General features: G+C 39.4%; 1 long non-coding RNA gene across 1 annotated transcript in view; it reads right to left on the bottom strand.

Annotated features, from left to right (window-relative positions):
* Positions 1-1,052: 1,052 nt before the first annotated feature.
* Positions 1,053-19,441, bottom strand: part of LOC117829648 — a 78,006-nt gene continuing 59,617 nt past the window's right edge. The window contains exon 5 of the long non-coding RNA XR_004634655.1: positions 1,053-1,359. This is a non-coding gene — a long non-coding RNA (uncharacterized LOC117829648). The remainder of the gene's footprint in view (positions 1,360-19,441) is intronic.

Below are 19,441 nucleotides of genomic sequence, written 5' to 3'. Positions count from 1 at the left end.
TGGGCTGCTATGAAGAGGCTGTTGATCTCTGCATGACACGCTGCCCTTATGGTGTTGCACATGGCCCTCCATTAATAAACAAATGATGCGCTCACCCTGGAGGTCAGCCGAGCTCAGCTGGCCCATTTGCCACGGCGATCTCTCAGCTCACTGGATCCAAAATGGCCACCCGCCGCGTCTGCCTGTCAGACGGCTGCTAACCTTGTCTTTGGTGATGGTCAGGGGGGAGCAAGAGAGGGGGGATTTTAGGGTGGGGGATATACAAAGGTAAATCGGGACATTAGTTGCCCTCCCTCTCTCCCTCCCCATCCCTGATTAGTGTGAGTGACAAAGTGGAGCAGAGAGTCCACTCAGGCCTTCATAATAAATCTATCAGGGTGTAATAGAATTCCATCAATCCTCGCTCTTCAGTCCCCCTGCCCTCCCTCCTGCTCCCCACCCCTCAGGGGGTCACCATGTCGGGGTGTGTGTCTGTGTGGTGATGGTGGGAATGTGGGGAGGGAGAGGGGGGTCCAATCCTCTGGGATTGTACAACTGTTATTATTCAATTACGCTCCCTTTTCTTCTCAGTTAAAAGACCATGATATCATTATCACTTAATGAATATATATAATTGGATCTTGGCTGCCGCTTCCCCCTGGTCTGATGAATACCACTCACTATTCATTCGACCCCGGCTCATCCTCCTCATCCACCCTGCATCCATTACAGCAGGCGGTGGAGATGATGGGGATGATGATGCTGTCAATAAAGAGAATTTGGAATAATCAGTGTTCATTCAGTGTTTAGTTAAAGAACAACAAAACAACTGAAGAGTTTTGGAAGAAGTTGTGCTGCCAGTTTGTAATTTCTTTTGTTTTCTGACGATCTTAGAGTTAAAAAGGAAAGATGCTCAAATCTTATTACAGCTGAGTCAATAAAACTGCGACTTGATCCAGGCGTCTTTGAGCTCCGAGCATTGCCAAACTAATTCTAACTTAATGAACAAGGATTTTATTGCTGAAACAATACCTGCATTCTACATGCAATTATTGCAATTTCCATGTTTTCTTTAATAACCCCATGACAATTTACAGTGCAATCGTTTGCGTAAAAACTCATTAGATTCACTGATAGGATCTGGATTTCATCTACTCCTCAATGATCGCCGCACATGGAGAAACTGTTTGAGAAAATCCTGCAGCATTAGTGCAAAATAAATGGAGGATGAAAAGGTTTCCACCATCTCAGACTGTGACGATTTAAATGTGTTTCCAGGATGGTGTTAATGTGGACAAACACCCAGAGGGCATTAGAAGAGGAGAGGGGAACCTTGATAGGTGCAGACTTGACAGCCATGGCCATCAATACCCCTTCAATCTGCCAGGAAACAATGAGAGAGGGGATAAAGTCTGTGATGAGCAACACTAAAAACATTGATTTAGCATTTGTCCACTTCATTTGAGGTGAGACAAGGGGGTGATGGTGGAGGGTGGATTGGGGGTCTTTGAAGCCTCCTCCCATTCAGATGTCATCCTCTTGTTGGAAACCAAAAGCAAGCGTCCCTCCCATTCACATTGTTGAGGGTAAATGTGGCATGGCAGGGGGCTGAATCAGACACAGAGAGGGTGTGCGAGGCGGTGGGAGTGTGTGCATGTGTGTGAGACCTATAAGTGAGGCCAGCACGCTCATAGATGCATACGGGGCGTACATCGTCATCAATCCTGCTTAAAGAAGACAGTGTTGGCAAAGTGGCAGCGCCCCAATCCAGCTGCTCCCCCCCACTGAGACACTCCACACACCCTCCCCAACACACACCCTTCTGTCTTACCCCCTCACCCCTCCATCCCCGATCAACTCGGCCTTCTCCACCTTCGCTCACAAGCCCCAAAACCCAGAACCCCACTCTCACTCCGTCACCCATCCCTGCCATACATCACTCCAAATTAAATTTACATTAGGCCCTCCTCTATCAAAGAAGCCCAAAGAGAGGCAGAGAGGGAATGAGATGGAGGGGCTGACATCATTACCCGGCAGCAGAGCACATGACCGTCATCTATTAAACCCCTTTTATACACATGTCTCAGGATTTTACCAAAGTTCATGCATACCTAAGTGCAAGTTTGTGTTAAAAATTAAAAGCTCTTTTAGGAGGAAAAAGGAGTTTCTGAACTGTTGACTTTGAGAGGGGCTTTATTACCCCTAACCATGGATGTCGGGCGTTGCTATAGACAGCCCCCCCATCCCTTCCTCTCTCGTCTCAGCTTTTTCTCTTTCTCCCACCTCTGTCTCACACTGACTGTTCTCCCTTCATTAGCAGGCGCTGGGTCAATGGTATGCATATTAGAGAGAGGGAGACTCAGAAAGTTTGCACTACACGTTCTACAGGCCGCAGACACCGGAGCACAGAAACTGATACCTGCTAACAAGTGCTGACAGAAAAGCAGCAACTACATTTTATTATACCTACCTCCTTAATTTGGCCTTTGATTTGATATAACTTTGCAGCCTTGGTCAAAGTTTTTAGGTTTGTCTTTAAAATAGCCGACTCTCAAGTGTTTTTTGTCTTAATGAACTTATTACTGATTTAAAATAATTTATTCATGATTTTTTTCTCTGTTTTAATTCTCCAAGTCTTCTAAATTTCTTGCTCCTTTTTTCATTTAATGTTCTGGTTTCAATCCCTTTCAGTGTGAGGCAATTTTGGCTTCATGTTTATACGAACACGTTGATATAAATAAAGTTGATTTTTGCAATTATTTTTTGGACGCTGCATTTGCAATATTATAAGGCAATATTTCCATGTATATATCTCCAAGAGAGCCATCAACACAATATCAAGTTCACTGAATGAAATATACAACAACACATCGAGCAGAAAGCTAGCAGTGCTCACCTGTCAATTAAAGCAACCACACCCCTTATTATGCCTAAAACTAAGTTAAAGGTGTGTTTTGAAAATTTGAATTCTGTAGATTTTCATGAAAGGATAACCAGGATGTAATTCTGCTGTAAATTTGGGAATTTTAAACTTGAGCCAAATGGGGACTGACTATCTTTTGGAACCAGTCTCAAGTGGACAATTGCAGAACTGCAGTTTTTGGCACATTTAGCCCCTGAGGTTGCCAGTTGCTATGGACTGAAGTGCACTGTAGGTCAGACACCACTCGCTTTCATTTAGCTCCTTACTCATTACAACAGCGCTGGAACAAAGTTCCACCATCACTATGCCTCTATACTTGAACACTGCACCCCAGAAATGACGTACTTGTGATGTCCCAGGGTGTGTTTGCACATTGTTGTATGGCTGGAGCATGATGGGCATGGCTTGTGAACACACAGCATGAGCGCTACATACAAACACAACCAACATCACGCCTCACGCCTCTGTTACTTCCTCTAAAGGAAGGATCAGAGGTGGAGCAACTTTGACCAACCATTAAATCTCCATGCATTACACATTGCAGATGAGGAGTAACAGAGGTGTAAAGATCATGCCTTGAAATGGCAGTATGTAGGAGCTGATTTGGTGAATGCTATTCCCTACAAACCCCCTGTTTTTCTCTCACACTGTATTTCTTATTCATTTGTTTTACATTTTCATTATTGTCCAGAATCGCACTACAACAATTCAAACAAGCATGTTAGTCTATTTTCTTCATGTATTATGCTCCATAATTACCACTGTGACACACATCTTAGTTGTGCAATCTTGGTATGATGCATGATTTTGTGGCACAACATTACTTCTTGTGTTGTGTTGTATTGTGCTGTGTAGTGTTGTATCACCCAGCATTATGTTGCAGTGTAATGTTTTTGTGTGCTGCTTTGTACACTGTCATGTTAAGTTGTGTTATCCTGTCTTGTCCTCTGTGCTCAGATTGTGTTGTACTCTGTCAGGTTGCATTACTCTGCAGCATGTCGTGTTGTGCTCTCTGCTCTCACTCTCTATCAGTGATGTATTAGGACAGAGTGTTACCTCCCCTCACCGTTGGGGATATATTTGCATTGGAGCGTCTGAAAGCAGCTGGAGTGAACCAGCTCGGTAAAGGCACCTGAGTGCTGAGCGCTTACTCTTTAATTGCTTCATTATCGTCTCTGCTAATCCCTCTCCAATTTCGACACTCTCATTTTCCACACTAATTTGTCCCGGTCCCTCTCCGGCTCTCTCCTCTCACAGTCCGCAGCGCTATGGCACCTATTTGCTTTCCAAGGCAATGATAACAATTAATGCAGCAGTCGGCGGCGCTTGTTTCATATAAACCTGTTTTAGCCGACTAAACAAGGGGCTGCTGATAAACAGACTCCGGAGCCAAGGCGCAGAGCTTCACAGCACCATTTGTCTCTCTAATTATGCTTTAATTACAACTGTGTATGCTAATACACTAAACATTTGCATAGAACATTCACACAACTTTCTGCTTTTTTCTTTAGGAGTGCTGCACAAGGAGGGGAGATCAATAGCTGCGTTGCTTATTGAAAGAGGCCTGTACTGAGTCAAATTACATATGGGGATTGTTAGAATTAAAAACAATGCCACAGTACTCTCCGACTAACTGTTTACTTTATAATGTTAGGTAACTGCAAACAAAGTCTGAGGGATTATAGAATTAGGGGCAATTCATTTCTTAATTGCAAAACACTGTAGTACATTTACACTAAAAAGATGATCACAAATGCTTTAGACAAAAGTACATGGTGCTGATTCTCTTATAAACTTGAATGTATTAACATTTTTGTGCAATAACTTTGAGTTACCCATCCTTAACCATTTAATGACTGCAGATATTGCCAGTAAATGTATCTTACACAAGAAAAAATTATGTATTTATCATATCTTAATCGTAATCAAATATAAAGTACTTTTGAAACCAATGATAACTGGTATTTAACAGAGCACCCTGTAGATTTAAATATAATTTCTGAAACATACTATACTTAGTTTTTGGACGTGCACACTGGAAATATGTGTTCTTGTCGACATGTTCGAAAATAACGTTGCATGATGTGTCCAAAATCACCAACACGCACCTCCATGTTAAGAGGTTCAAAATAGAGCCTAATCCAAGTCTGCAAACATATTAACTGTAGTCTTATATATCCAGGTGTAGTTGTACTTTTACTTATGTCTCTTTTAGTTTGTTAGTTGCAGAGTTGGGTAGCTTCAGGGCCTGTGTCCAACGCCTTGTTTTGCATCAGCAGTGCCTGTTTTTTATACAAAACTAATGCTGTTCAGCATTTTCAGTGCTCAGTAACCCATGCATAAAAACACCCTCAGTGTCATCAGTTTTTCTTTTAATGCTCTTACTTGAAAGAAGTTCAACTACTGAAACACCAACTTGCCCTCAATAAAACGTATTGGTCAACGGCCAATCAAAATCAGAAAGGGGCGGGACAACTGATACTTGTTTACTCAAACAACAATGATGGAGGTACAAACAGAGGAGAAGCTAACCACTTGTTTTTCAAGGTTGAATTCCAGGTCTAGAAATGCTGTTAATGCGACACAATTTCCATTAATTGTTTTTCATTTCTTTGTAAAATGGAGTTAAATGAAAACAACTAAGCATAACTGTGAACAGTCACTATGAAGGATTTGGGTTAGACAAACTTCGGAACCTAGAAACAGGAAGCATTAAAGTGAAATCCTGAAAATTTGCTGGATTGTTGGGATTCCAAGCAGTAGCTGATGAGGAGCTTCTGATGAGATTAATTTGGAGATAACGTTGTACCATTGGAGATTAAAAAACAGATGTTCATATTACTATTTTTTGCAGAACTTAATTAATCCAGAGAAGTACATTTTTGATTTAGATTGATGGGTTTGAACTGAAATTTTAGAACAGCTACTGAGTGAACCAGATAGTTTTATCAACCAATTTATATTTCATGTTCTTTACATTGCATGTTCTTAGTTTGGTGTCACCGCGCCTTATCTGACCTCATGTTCAATTCTTTTCCATTCTGAATTGTCTCTCCGCTCCATTGAGGCGTTCAGCTGCACACCTAACTTAACTACATGTCATTGAGTCATTAACATACAAATGGCCTGCAGTTATCCTGCGATCGGGGACTTCAAATGCCACCAAATGCTTAAGAACCACCATTCACAGATAAGTAATCCAGTCGGATCTGGTGAGTAATTCCTCACCATGCCGATTTGGCTAAAATTGAGGCTTTTAATTGGCCATTAGGAGACAGGTCTGTGACAGATAAGGTTAGTATTAGAGGTGATGATGACAGTGGCGTGCAAAGGAAACCCTCATTTATTAACAGGCAGCGGTGTAAATACGACACAAAGCCCACTCTGTGATAATTAGGGGGATGAGCCGCCTCTATAGGGTGATCTCATAGCCACTGACTGACTCAGTCCAAGCTCAAAAACATGGTCACACGACTGCTTCTGTCACTGCTTCTGGGAAGAAAACCACTGTATTTACTGTATATGACAGACATGTACCTCACACTTTCAGGAAAGAAATGATGATTTCACTCATTTAAAAAGTTATTATTTACAAATTAAGGGTTCTGTCCATCACAAGAAACAGAAAACTGCTTTTATTTAAGGATTTATTTCATCTCAGTCATTTTCATAAAACAGCAAGACTCCTAGCGCAGCATCCATTGGATTACTAGTCAGGAACTTTCAAATGTTATGCCGTCCTGAACAGCAGATTTTCCAGGAACTGTAGAAGTTCAAGGTTTAATTTGAAAGCTTAAGCTTGAGAAGATGTATTTTATAGTTCCAAGTCGCTCTCAGAAATAGATGCTTTTTCCAACATGGTAAAACATCCAAATTTCCATAGGAACTCAGCAAACACCGGTAATCTGCTGAGGAGGAGCATGACAGGATAGAAAGCTCCTTTTTAATCCAAACTCACAGCTTTACGGTTAACTTTTCTTTCCAATGTCAAGAATGGTTTCAAATTTCACTTTCTGTGAGATTTTATGGTAAAATTGTGTTTTTGATTTTGTGAACACCTAAGATTCAAAATTCAGCATGTTTATTATCACTTTGACTGTATAAGATAAATCGGGTGAAATTCTTCTGCTGGGAAGCTCCTCTAACGGCCTTTTTCTACCAGCCCTACTCTACTCGACTTGACTTGACTCTGAACAGTTTGTGTGCGTTTCCACGGGTGTGGTACCTCGTGTCAGATACCATTTTTTCGTACCTGCTCTGCTCTGGTTCCAAGCGAGCTGAGCCGATACTAAAAGGTGACGTTGACGGACTGCCGGCCACTGATTGGTCAGAGAATGTTGCCACCAAAGAGTCATGAGCGCGACGCCCAACACAGAAATCAAACCCGCCATTGTTGTGTTTGTGTCGTGTTCAAAATGACATGAACGCAGTTTTGCGCAGCTGTGTTATGACGACCCCGCCCACCTTGAGTCGGTACTCAGGCTGGTAGAAAAGGTACCCAAACAGAGTCAAGTCCAGTCGAGCCGAGTCGACTCGAGTAGAGCTGGAACTGTGTAATGGAAAAGGGCCATTAGAAAGGGTAAATAATTGTGATTAGGCGCATACCCCATGTACTGAAGCTACATTCTTGGTCACAGGCTAGACTCCCGGCCACGACACCCTGCTGCATGTCAATCCCACTTTGTACTCCCCACATTTCTCGTGATCCCGTCTCTCTACAAGGCAATAATTATGATCATTAGTGATCCATGTAAACATAGCTATTCATATGCCACCGGAGTAATAATAAATTATTTCAACTCCGCACTCCTCCTCATGCACGTGTCCTTTATTACTTTTACAACAGTTCCTCACACACTAAATCCTCAGAGGGACGTTTTGTGTAGCAGTTGGATCAATATATTTGGTGACCTAACCTCTCTGATGATCCGAGCAGAGACTCTAAGAGCTATGAAGTATTTCATCTGGACCGAGCTGCAACCTTTGACCCTGAAGGCAGCTAAGGCCTCTCCTCTCCACAAAGCACAGGGCTCCACAGCAGTAAAACACACTCGTATATGTTATGTGAACAGATTTTCTTTCCCTTCTGGTTGTTGCCTCCTGCACGTTAAAACACGCTGTACACATATGGCTTAGTACAGCTTAGTCGCAAATAAAAGTCTTCTAGCTGTATGTAAACAAACTAGCGTTGTTTTATTATGTCTGTAATATCTCCATATTGTATGTCTCTATCAAAGACTGTTTACAGAATGGATGTAGCATCACTTATTGGTTTCTTGACTGTGTAACCGAAGCCCTGAACTCAAGATTTGGCCGCTGCCCTTGTCAAATTTTCTGGAACCAGATTTTGAGAAGATGGTGGAGCTGGAGAGGAGCAAAGAGCTGGCCAACAAGAAGTTATTAAAGCTAAGTAGTCAACTCCTGTGGACAATTCAATAATAACGTAATAGAATAATACACATTATTTATGGAGGACTTTCCAAAATCAGAGTTACAAAGTGCTTTTCAAGGGCAGCAAAATTGAATAAGCAGGTAATAAAATCATAGAGGCATGATGGAGAAATAACATGTATTAGCTGCTAAAGAGCTAAATTTCAACTGTGTTTCAACCAGAATGAGGTGCCAAAGTTGTGGGTGACAACATCCCTGAAGCTTGAGCCACGGGTTTTTGGACGGCCTTTTGGTCTCATGACTTTAAGAAAAACACAGAAGCAAGGACCTAATTGCAGACAAAAAAAACATTTTTTAATAACAAGAGTTCAAAAGCAAACAGAAAGTCTTACTTGTATGTCCATGAAGGAAATCCCAAATAACATGTTCAGCAGAATACCTCAAAAAACACAAGAACCACCACCAAGAGTACAAGGAATGACACAAGGAAAGATGCAATGAACCAATGATGAGAGGGGGAAACCAGGATACATACACACAAGACACAGTTGAAACACATGGGCTGGTTTTTAAACTGCCTGCTACATACTACCTATGAATGTAGTATGCAGTATGTCCTGCATGCTGCGTTTGGATTTAGTATATTGTAGTAGACTTGGATTGTTTTGTGTAAGTACGAGTGTGATGTTGACCTTCTATGATGCTGTCATGGGAAGTTTGATCAGATATGGGATGGCACCCTGGTTTGGTCCTCGATCTGTTAAATGTAAATCTAAGATAGAAAAACGTTTTAAATGTGCCATGAAAGTGATTGGTAATAAAAATTACCTGTCCCTTCAAACCATCTTTGAAAATACAGTTCTCAATCAGGCACAAAAAAATCTTGAAGATCTCATGTTCTTTATTCAGAATATGAATTGTTGCCCTCTGGCAGACAGTTCAGAGCAAGCAGATATAAAAGTAATCGCTTCAAGCTGTCCTTCCTCCCTCCTTCCATCTCTCTACTCAACAAACAATCTGCACCAACATAATGCTCTGGTGTGAGTATGAGGGTTCACTTACTCTGCACTAATGTTCATACGATATTGCTTTTTTACTGCCACATTGGTATCTTATTGTTATTTATTGTATTATTGGTAGTGACATGGTTTCTTATCTTGACAGTGGGCATGTTATTGTGTGTTGGTATGTTGAATGAATGTATTTTTGTGAGCAGCACTGCACTTATGTCCACAATAAATTTCCCCCGGGGACAATAAAGTTTATCTTATCTTTATTGGTTTATCTTATAATATAATAATATGACTGTTGTGTTGGATCTGTTTTGTAGTATGCTGGGTCAGGTGTCGTTAGATTTCCGGTCTCGGAAAGTGGAAGTAAACAACGGCCAAGCTAATAGCATAACTGCTTCTTTAGCATCCCCAAATTATTTAAAAATGTACAAGTGGTTTATATGGAATTTCACAATTTTCACATCACCTAAAAACTGAGTGCCCCCGTCATATATAGAAAAAAGAAGGAGTGGAACGTTAGCGCTGTGCATTGTGGGAAACAGTACGCAAGAAAGACTGGTCCGATGCATACTGAGCAATTTTCCCAAATCAGTACAACATCCGGGTAGTTTTGGCATACTGCAGATTTTGCGTTTGTTCAAATACTGCATACAACATACTGAATTTTGGCCAAATCAATACGTACTGCTAGTATAGTAGGCGGTTTTGAAAACAGACTAGGAGAGCAATAAAACACAGGATGTAAAACTAGAGCGAACACACTATGAGAATACTACAAAATAAAACAGGAAACTCTACACTCACAAGGAGTAAACAAGGATGCTGGCTCAAAAGAAAGCACATGAAAAGAGCACTGGGAAAACTAAACGGCTAGGAGGTTAAGTCCAGTGACTGATTGGGCTGTGTTGATGTTTAGCAGACAGTGTAGTTACTTTAAAGGAAGTAAACTTAACGGCTTAACAAAACTATAACTGGAAAGAAACATAAAAAATGTATCCCTAGCACAGCTCTAGTGAATAGAGAAAGGAGCTACAGAGACAAAAAAAAAACATTTTTCTACCAGGCTATAAACATGTTTTTTCTGTTACAAAAAAAGAGGTTTTATGGGGCATAATGTGGACTTTTTGGCTAAATGAACCAGCCTCAACTGAACACTCAATAAAATACACTTTCTCGCATAACATTGGCCTCATTTTTCAACACTGGAAGTTGCCACAAGTTGGTATCTAGAGCTATATAAGAGAAAAAAATCATATGAAACTCCTATCTTGAATTCCAATATTATTTTACCAACCCTTAAATATTGTATTTTTTTTAATCATGTAATTGTAAGTTAACCATAATCTACACTGTCTTGAACAAAGTGAAGATTTCTAGCAGGCTGCTCACACAGATAGTAAAAGTCTAAAGTGAATGATTTAAGCGTAACTTGCAACTTTTCCTCTGGGGCGAGGAGTTGCAGCAGAACAGCAAACATCAAAACAAGCTTTCTATTTTGGCTACATCTTTCTGCTCTGTCATCCAAATTGAGATAGCAGCTCTGAGGAGGACAGGCCAGAATCAACAGCGAAAACAGAACAAATAATATTTCCCCAGCACATCATCTATCTGACAGAAGGCGGCAAAAAGAAGAAGGAGAAAAGGGAGAGAAAACAGAAAATATCTTTGCCAGCACGCCAATCTTTCATTTGCTCTGCGCTCATCCATCCTGAGTGCACCTCTTAATTTGGTCCTGCCACGGACAGGGCAACAGAGACCTTCAGCCATCGGAAACAAATGATCTGACCAAGGGGGGATAACAACTCAACGGCCAGTGGCGTAACAAAACACTCAGCTGCCTGGATATACTTTATGGAACAGGTTTAGTTTAAAACAATATAATTGAAAAGGTGTAGATATTGATTTATCAAATGAACAGGACAAATTTTCTTTGTGATTTGTTTTTCCAACAAAGACAAATCCTAAGATAGGTTTGACCATTAACCACATTGGGCCATTTTTGTGCATTCACTCCATTCTCAAACAGCTAATGTAGTTTACAATGAAAACAGTGGCAGGTTTAGAAATCAAAATTCTAGATGTGGTGCATGATATATAAGCACACATATAGTACACGCATAATCTTCTTCTTCTTTATTTATCTAACCAGGTAAAATATTCATTGAGATTTAAAACCTCTTTTTCAAGAGTGACCTGACCAAGACGGCAGCACAAAGCAGGTTTACAACACACAAGCACACAAAACAACAAAAATAAAATACGGTCACAGTTTCACATGGTTACATGATTACACAGTGCAATCACAAGATCCAATTGAGCTTGTTTCTCTGTCTTTTATGATTGACTTGAATTCCCCCAGATAATGTTCAGGACTGGGAATTTTTGCTCTGATTGGCCCCTCACAACCTGTCAAACACGACCCATTTGGACACCATCCTTGTGATATCTTGTAATGCAAGTATTAATTTTGCCCCAAGACCGCTGTACTGCTGGGAAGCTAGATAGACATATATATAGAGTCCTATGTGTATTCACTCTCTTGACTGACTCTTTGATGATCAGAGATAAGAATGTGGTACATAATATCGTCAGAAGGACATAAGACATACACATTTATCTGCCGAAAAAAATGGCTAGAATTCATTTTTATTCAGAATTATTACATTTGGAATGAGTGTAAACAAGCGTAAAATGAAGCAAAAGTGTAACAACCATATCGGTCTCCCTTATTCATTAACTGCTTGTCATCAACATGTGCAAAACCACAAAGAGAAGCCTTTGCCCAAATAATCAATTATTATCAATAATTATAAATAATAATCAATATTATGATACTGTGTCACACTCGAGGAATAAAAGAATGTGGATTTTTATATTTATCAAATCTAGTTCAAACCAAGTGAGCAAAATAGCTAGCAAATATTTTAGAAGGAGACGATTGTGTTCAAATGTTGGCAATAAGATCTTGTTGCAACCTTCCATTAAAAGTAGAGGAATTAGCAGCTGTCAAATTTTGCATCTCTGGTTGGTGTAAAATGGCTGTTCTCGTTTAAAACATCTACAAACATTCTAGCAAAATAAGTACATTATGTACAAACAATGCTCAAACAAGCATAGTGATTGAAGTATTTAAACTGAGACACTGACTTTTGACTGATGTTTCAATATTTCCTGACAAACAGTTTTAAGTGGAATTTCTGAAAAGAGACTGAGATAAGTCAAAGCTAAATCCTCTGAACTAATCCTCTGAAGTGTTTCACAGTCAATAGTTGTGTGCCCTACATTCCACAATCTAACACAACATCTACCAGAACCCTGTCTGGCTGGTTATCTCAAATACTTGGAGATTAATGTTGCTCATATTTCTGAACAATATGTTCATGTCTGATATTAAATGTCAAAGCCTTTCAAAAGCATTATAAAGAAATAAACAAATTATATAATTGTGGTAAACCCCTCATGTTTTGACCGATGACACAGACTGACCAAAACAGGCCTGAAAGAGAACAGAGAGACCCTGGTAGAAGTCTTGGTTCATTTACAGTAAGTTCTGTGTATTGTAGCGAAGTACAGAGTGGAAACATGGTGACACTTGTGACTCTATCGATGTCAGCCTAATTTTACAGTGAAACCAGAAGCGACGTGTCATCCTCATGTGAGAGCTGAGTAACAGGCCTAGAATACACTGGGGAGATGATACTACACAAATACACACACTCTAATGAAGGAAAATAAAAACACAGGCGTCTGTAATGGTGTAATGGGACAAGCTTTACAGCAGTGGATTTACAAAAAAATGGTCCCAAACACAGAGACACTCATGTACTGATTGGTGTTTTTCCTCAGATCACATTAGCACAGATCATGACAAACAACAGACAGACACAAGAGAAGGCACAGGGGGAACTTTGTGACTCTGAGGGATCAACAGATTTATGCCAAATGCATGGACCATTTCAGTTTGGCCAAAGTGAGGGTGTATGAGTCTTCTCTAATGAATAAATAAGAGTTGAGATAAGGTGATGGTTGCTTTATTGGTGTTCCATAATATCAGTCTATAGTAGTAATTATCAAACATTTGACAAGGTACTGAATGCAAATTTAAAGATGATCTGTAAATTCAAATCAATTTGGGGGGGGGGGGTTACTTCCAATTTAGGAATGGCACTTCACTATAGTAACACTACAACCATTTTTTGCATATCTAATTACTCATTGCATACCAATAGCTAGTTAACATTCAGCTTATTCACAGTTAATGGTTATGTTAGCTATGAATTTATTAAAACTGTTGCTAGATATATTTTAATCTTTCCAGTTTCATTGTATAACTCTTTCAAACGTTTATGCTAACAAAAAATGGTTTAATGCCAGATGTGTTTGTGTGCATTTTTGAGATTTCCATGATCTTATCCCCATTTTTGTGTAACTTATGAATCTGTAACACAGAAGTATGATATCGTTACAGTGTTTGAACTTTCCAGCCTTTGCAAGATGTCAGAGGGCGAGGGGCCGTTTGAATATGGTTTGTTTGGTCTTAAATCAGCCAATACTCCACTTTATTCCACACATAAATATCTCCACGGCTTCACTGAAATGTCTTTATCTACAGATATTAATGCTCCTTAACGGATGAATCACACAGACTATGGTCTGATCAGACTGTGGTTGTCCTCTGATTATTTATCTAGTGCTCAAATGACGTTGAGGTTGGTGATTTGAATTCACTTGTCTTTTAAAACTATTTGATGGATTTTATGGCTGTTTTAAAAAAACTTGATAAAGCATTGGAAACCAGGCACTGCTTGTTCTTATAAAATAAGTTTGGCAGTAAATGATATCAGAAGTCAGCCTGATGACTCTTTTCTTTCGTACGTCTGCATTATTGGTCAATAGAACAAGCATAAGTACAGTCTCTTTAATCCTGCCTACCAAACCTTCAGGGCTCAATGATTATACTAGAGTTGGTATTTTTTTTAGTTTATTAGATTATCTGCTGATTAACAGATGACTCTCTCACTGGGAAAATGGATTTGGAACAGTCTTTTTGGACAAGTGTGGATCATACGACAAACCCCAAAATCTTATTACACAGTTTGGCCTCCATGTCAAATTAGCTTCAAAATCTCAGCACAGTTCCTGTGGCATTGATATATGGCAATGGCTCAATCCCAATTTCCACCCTAAAGCCCAAGCACCAAACTCTTAAAGACACTTCAAGAGTTTGCAGGTTGCCTAGACACAAAATATTGCTTTAAATAATAAAAACAAAGCCCACCTCCAATGTATAGGTATTTCTTCAATTGAAGAGTTAGTATGCTACAGTAAACCATCATTAAAGGCAGAAATGCCATAAAGGTTAACAATATGTGAACATTTTACAGAAAAACACAACCAGTGCTTCAAAAGCGCTTTAAATAAACACAAAAGTATTTAACAACATATTGTGTCACAGATGAACTGTGTTTAAGATTGTTCCTGTCATGTCCATGATTGGTTCATTTAAATTCAGGTTCATTTAGGTTTATTTTTCTGACTTTATTGAAAAAAAAAGTTTTTAATTGACTCTCGCCACTTTGCTGACAGCGTACTGCACATAACTGTCAGCTGATTACTAACTTAAAGTGACGAATGCACATATTTCTATTTTTATATAGGTAAATATTAATATTTTGAACCTTTTTAAATTGTATTCATTGATTGATAGATTGAAAACTGCTGGATGGAAATGCTGCCAAACAAAGTTTTGTTGTATCTCTTTGCAATGACAATAAAGTGCCTATCCTATCCTATACTGCTTTATTAAATGTACTTACATTTAATATTGAGTTGTTGGGCAATCATGTCCTGTATGTCATCAAATTTGCAACAAACTAATAGGTAGTTGCATAATGTCATTGACAAAAGTAGCATGCTAAACTGAGATACTGAATTGTACGTGCTATATGCTCAGCTACACCATTGTCAACATGTTAGCTTACCAATGTAAGCAATGTTAGCTTCTGTCTTGCTGAATCCTAGCATATTGTAGCAGTCACTGTTAATGTATTAGTGAGCCAACATTAGCTTTTAGCTTAAAGCATCAGTTTGCCAAATGAGAGCCTAACAATCAGTGTGTCAAATGAGAACTATACCATGCTAGCTTCTGGCATGGTTTAGCAAAAGTGATCATGATAAACTGAGATAGTGAACATAGAAAATATAATATAAAAATACATGCCAGACATCAGCATGGCTAAACAGGAGAAGGTCAGCACACTTTCAGTGTGTCCGTTGCTGTGACTGGTCTGTGCTTTTGCCCAGGTCAAATCGTTTAAAAGGACATCAAGTGTGCTGACTTTTTCCTGTTTAGTGTTGCAGTACAATCATGCACATTGAAAAAGTTTTAAATTAGAGTGATCTCCTTTTCTGCTCTCTTCAAACATCAGCATGGCTGCACTGCCACTTCATGTTAGCATGCCAATGTTTGCATTAAAATAATGGCACCACTGGGACTAACACCCTCTCAAACCTGTTACCTTCGTTTTAGAATCTTGTCTACACATAATCGTGTTGCCCTATTTGCTTCTGACAATTTTACTTATCATTTTTCAACTTTGACATTATACATTTACCCATAGCTCACATTCTTCACACAATGACTAGCTTTCTTTCTTTCTTTCTTTCTTTCAACTTCATCTGCAATTGTGTCTAAAGAAGGTAACAGCATAGAGAAGTAAAAGTGTTTTCTAAAAGGTTAAAGTGTTGTTGCAGCCTTTAACAGCTGCTATTAGATTTCTCCAAGTTTAGCCACAGCTGATATAATGACATTTACTTTACTGCTTTACCAGTGATGGCCTTGAATTCAGTGCATTACTGTAAAAGGCCAGTGATGTGCAAACGCAACTCTCTGCCCATCATGTGAGAAGATGATGGTCAGCCACAGCCGCTCACCTGTCTGATGTTTAAATTACTTAAGTAAAGATAATTAGATTGTATTAAGGATTGTGTTTGTACTATAGCAGCGGCATAGATAGGAATTCCTGTCAGATGACTTTGGTTTAAGACAAATACAATTTAAGGTAACTGGAAATGTCTTTGAAATAAATCTAATGTTTACAGAGCGATTAATGCGCCAAATTGAGAGGAATCTGGGGACAGTAACCAAGAGTCATGGAAGTCTGTGCACACACACTGGGTCCACTGTAAAGTGCACCATGAAGGTTTGTGAAGTAACCCACGACTGTGCGATGAAGGGCAACATTGAGTTATAGATGCAAGGTATTTTCAGCTTTCAACTCTCACTTTGACCCTGTTGAACTTGCAGGACTAACTGATAATCTGAGACCTTGTGTTGAATCCAGCATACGATTGCACTGGTATATAAGACACAGACTGTTTTAGGGAGGTTTAAACAGTGCTCCTATGTGAAAACTCCCATTGTATTCAGCAATGTAGTTTCTCTGCAGGTGTGAACACCATTTTGTACCATCTGTTTTTGCCACCCTGCTAGCCACATGTAGGGGGGCTGAGCTCAGCTAAAGATAGCATTGATAGTTGTGAGGTATGGCAGACCCTATGCTTGCAACCAAGTGGCTGAGACTCGCACCATAACCCTTAGATGCATGATGATAATGTAATCAAAGGGAGGGAAGGGTTAAAAAGTGACTTCTACATACATCTGCCTTGCTATGTATCCAGCATGCTTTGTGCACACTTCCACATGATAGAATACCTAATTTATACTGGCACCAAGTTGCACCAATGTATAGGACAGAGCCAACTTTTAAGATAGCAATCAAGGTATTACAAGTGTGTCTAGAAAATAATAAAGTACATTGGCTCTTTAAAACTCAGTTCAATGCAACTTTAAACCTGCAAACAGACAAGGCAAAACCAAGGAACTCCTTGAAGACATATGCACATGCATAACTTAGGTAAACAAAAACAGAACAGGGATTAAAGACTGCAGACATACTCAGGGATGTGCACTGTGGTTTAACTGCAAAGGTGGTAGCTCTCCTGTTGGCTGTGCGCATTCAGCCTGAGATGTCCTATGTTGACTTTTATTTTGGATAATGCGTTGTATTTCAGAATCTCTTTTTTTTTCCTTTTTTTGAGGAAAGTTGGACAAGTATAATAGGAAAAAAAGTCTTCTTTGAATATGGAGTATAGACGAATGCGACACACTACTGAAGTCAACTAACTGCCATTACTGTGATGGCATCTCCCTGCAACATCTGTGGGTTTGAATGTAAGCTGTCTTAAGAAGTGAACAGTTTTCTACTCTTACCTTTACTCCCTATGTTCCTTTTCGCAGTGCTGTAAATGCCATCTGGAAGAACCTTGGGATTTCTCAGCTGCTCTAACAGTTGGGCCAAACTTCATGGTCATGTTTTTTTTCTGTTTCTTAATTTTTTTCTGAATGAAGTCTAATATGTAGAATATGTATGATGTTGTATTTCTGGCATTGGTATCTGACTAATCCAGTCTGTGCATTTTCAAATTTGTTCTTGTTGCATGAATTAGCACCACATTAAGTAGGTTTTCTATTATTTTTTTTTGTATTATGTCTATTTATATGATTTTTATCGAGTTACACAAGCTAAATCGGATCATTTGAAAATGCATATTCCACCCATATAATCCGACTGGCAGTTTTATACATGGTAAAAAAATGTCTTTACCAAATAGACAAGGTAGAAAAGAGACCCCATTCTCTTGAAAGCCTGGGAAACCATAAAAACCTTATGTTTCATTGCAACCTGTATGTTAGGAGGGAGAGCTGGTGGAAGATCAGTTGTAGTGTCCAAAGGTAAGATACTAAACCCTGTAATGTTCCAGAAGGCAAAGACAACAGTGTGTACGTGTATGATTGGTTTAAAAAAAAAATTATAAATAATGTTGTATAACACTCTTGTCATTACAGCAAATAGTAGTGTTACATAAATCAGTAACATGGCGATTAAGTGACAAACTAACCATGCTGAGCTTGTGCAGAGATTAAGTAACAGATAGGAAATAAGACATGTATTCATAACTCAAATCAGCCAACACAAGATAAGCTCATGCACTGTTGAGATAAAAAGCTGATACATTTTTCCACAGGACCTCTTGTCTGCTTGAATCAGACTTCTGCTCTTTATTATTCATTGTTAATTGTTTGCTGTGGATAGAGAGCTCCCTTAGTTTCCCTCTCCTTTTATTCAGTTGACATTCCTTATGGGGAAAATCCAGAATTACTAATGAAGAGAAAAACATTACATATGCAGAGAGAAATTTTTGATGGCTTGCAGCTACTGTCTCACAATGTTCCCACTGCAGGAATCTGCACCAACAACACCAAGACCAAAAGAGCACAAAACAGAAATGGCATGTTCTGCAAAACTTGAAATGTATGTAACTTCCTCAATATTATCCTTGACTGGCTTGCTTTGTTTCAAATGTGTGTCCAAACCATGTACACAGATGAATGACCCAGCAAAGGAATTCCTGCTGCTGCTGAATGAAATGGCTTATGCGGGGCAAATTTAATATGTGGTTTTGCTGAGACAATACCGGGGTTTGAGCTGATCTCCAATGCCCTGGGGCGCGGTGATGAAGAAGAGCAACATAGAGGAGAAAGGGGCTTTGTGTGTGACCAAAAGTTTGAAGGCCTCTTGCGCGCCGCAGGAAAACCTGACGCAGGCAGACAAATCACTATGCAGTGCTGCTGCAAAATGTACACCAGGAGTGAATGCAGTCGCTATCATATAACTTAAAAGCCTATAATTCAGCTTTTTGATTCTACTCATATATTTTCTTTAATCTGAGTGACCATATTTGTAGAAGAATACCCATCTAGTCCACTCATCTGTCCTTGTCTACCCTACTACAGCTCTAGATCATTGTGCTCCCAGAATGCAGATCTGCTCGAGGAACAAAATGGCCTTTAAAGCTAGGGTTGGTAGTTGTAGGGTTGTAGCATCATGACACTCACTTTAAATCTTTATGTCCCATTAAAGTTACCAACTATTAAATCCTCCTGGGAGGTCTTGAACTCCTTTGTCTAATAGATTTCTCTTGATTGTTTCTGCAGATGATCTGCTACAGTTTTTTTAAACAAGAATCCTGACCCACAATTTTCATTCACAAAATGTTTTGTTCTTTGGTGCAC

The sequence above is a fragment of the Notolabrus celidotus genome, chromosome 2, assembly GCF_009762535.1.
Source record: "Notolabrus celidotus isolate fNotCel1 chromosome 2, fNotCel1.pri, whole genome shotgun sequence".
In the NCBI taxonomy this organism is placed as follows: domain Eukaryota; kingdom Metazoa; phylum Chordata; class Actinopteri; order Labriformes; family Labridae; genus Notolabrus; species Notolabrus celidotus.
This window is presented reverse-complemented; position numbering and strand designations above follow the sequence as displayed.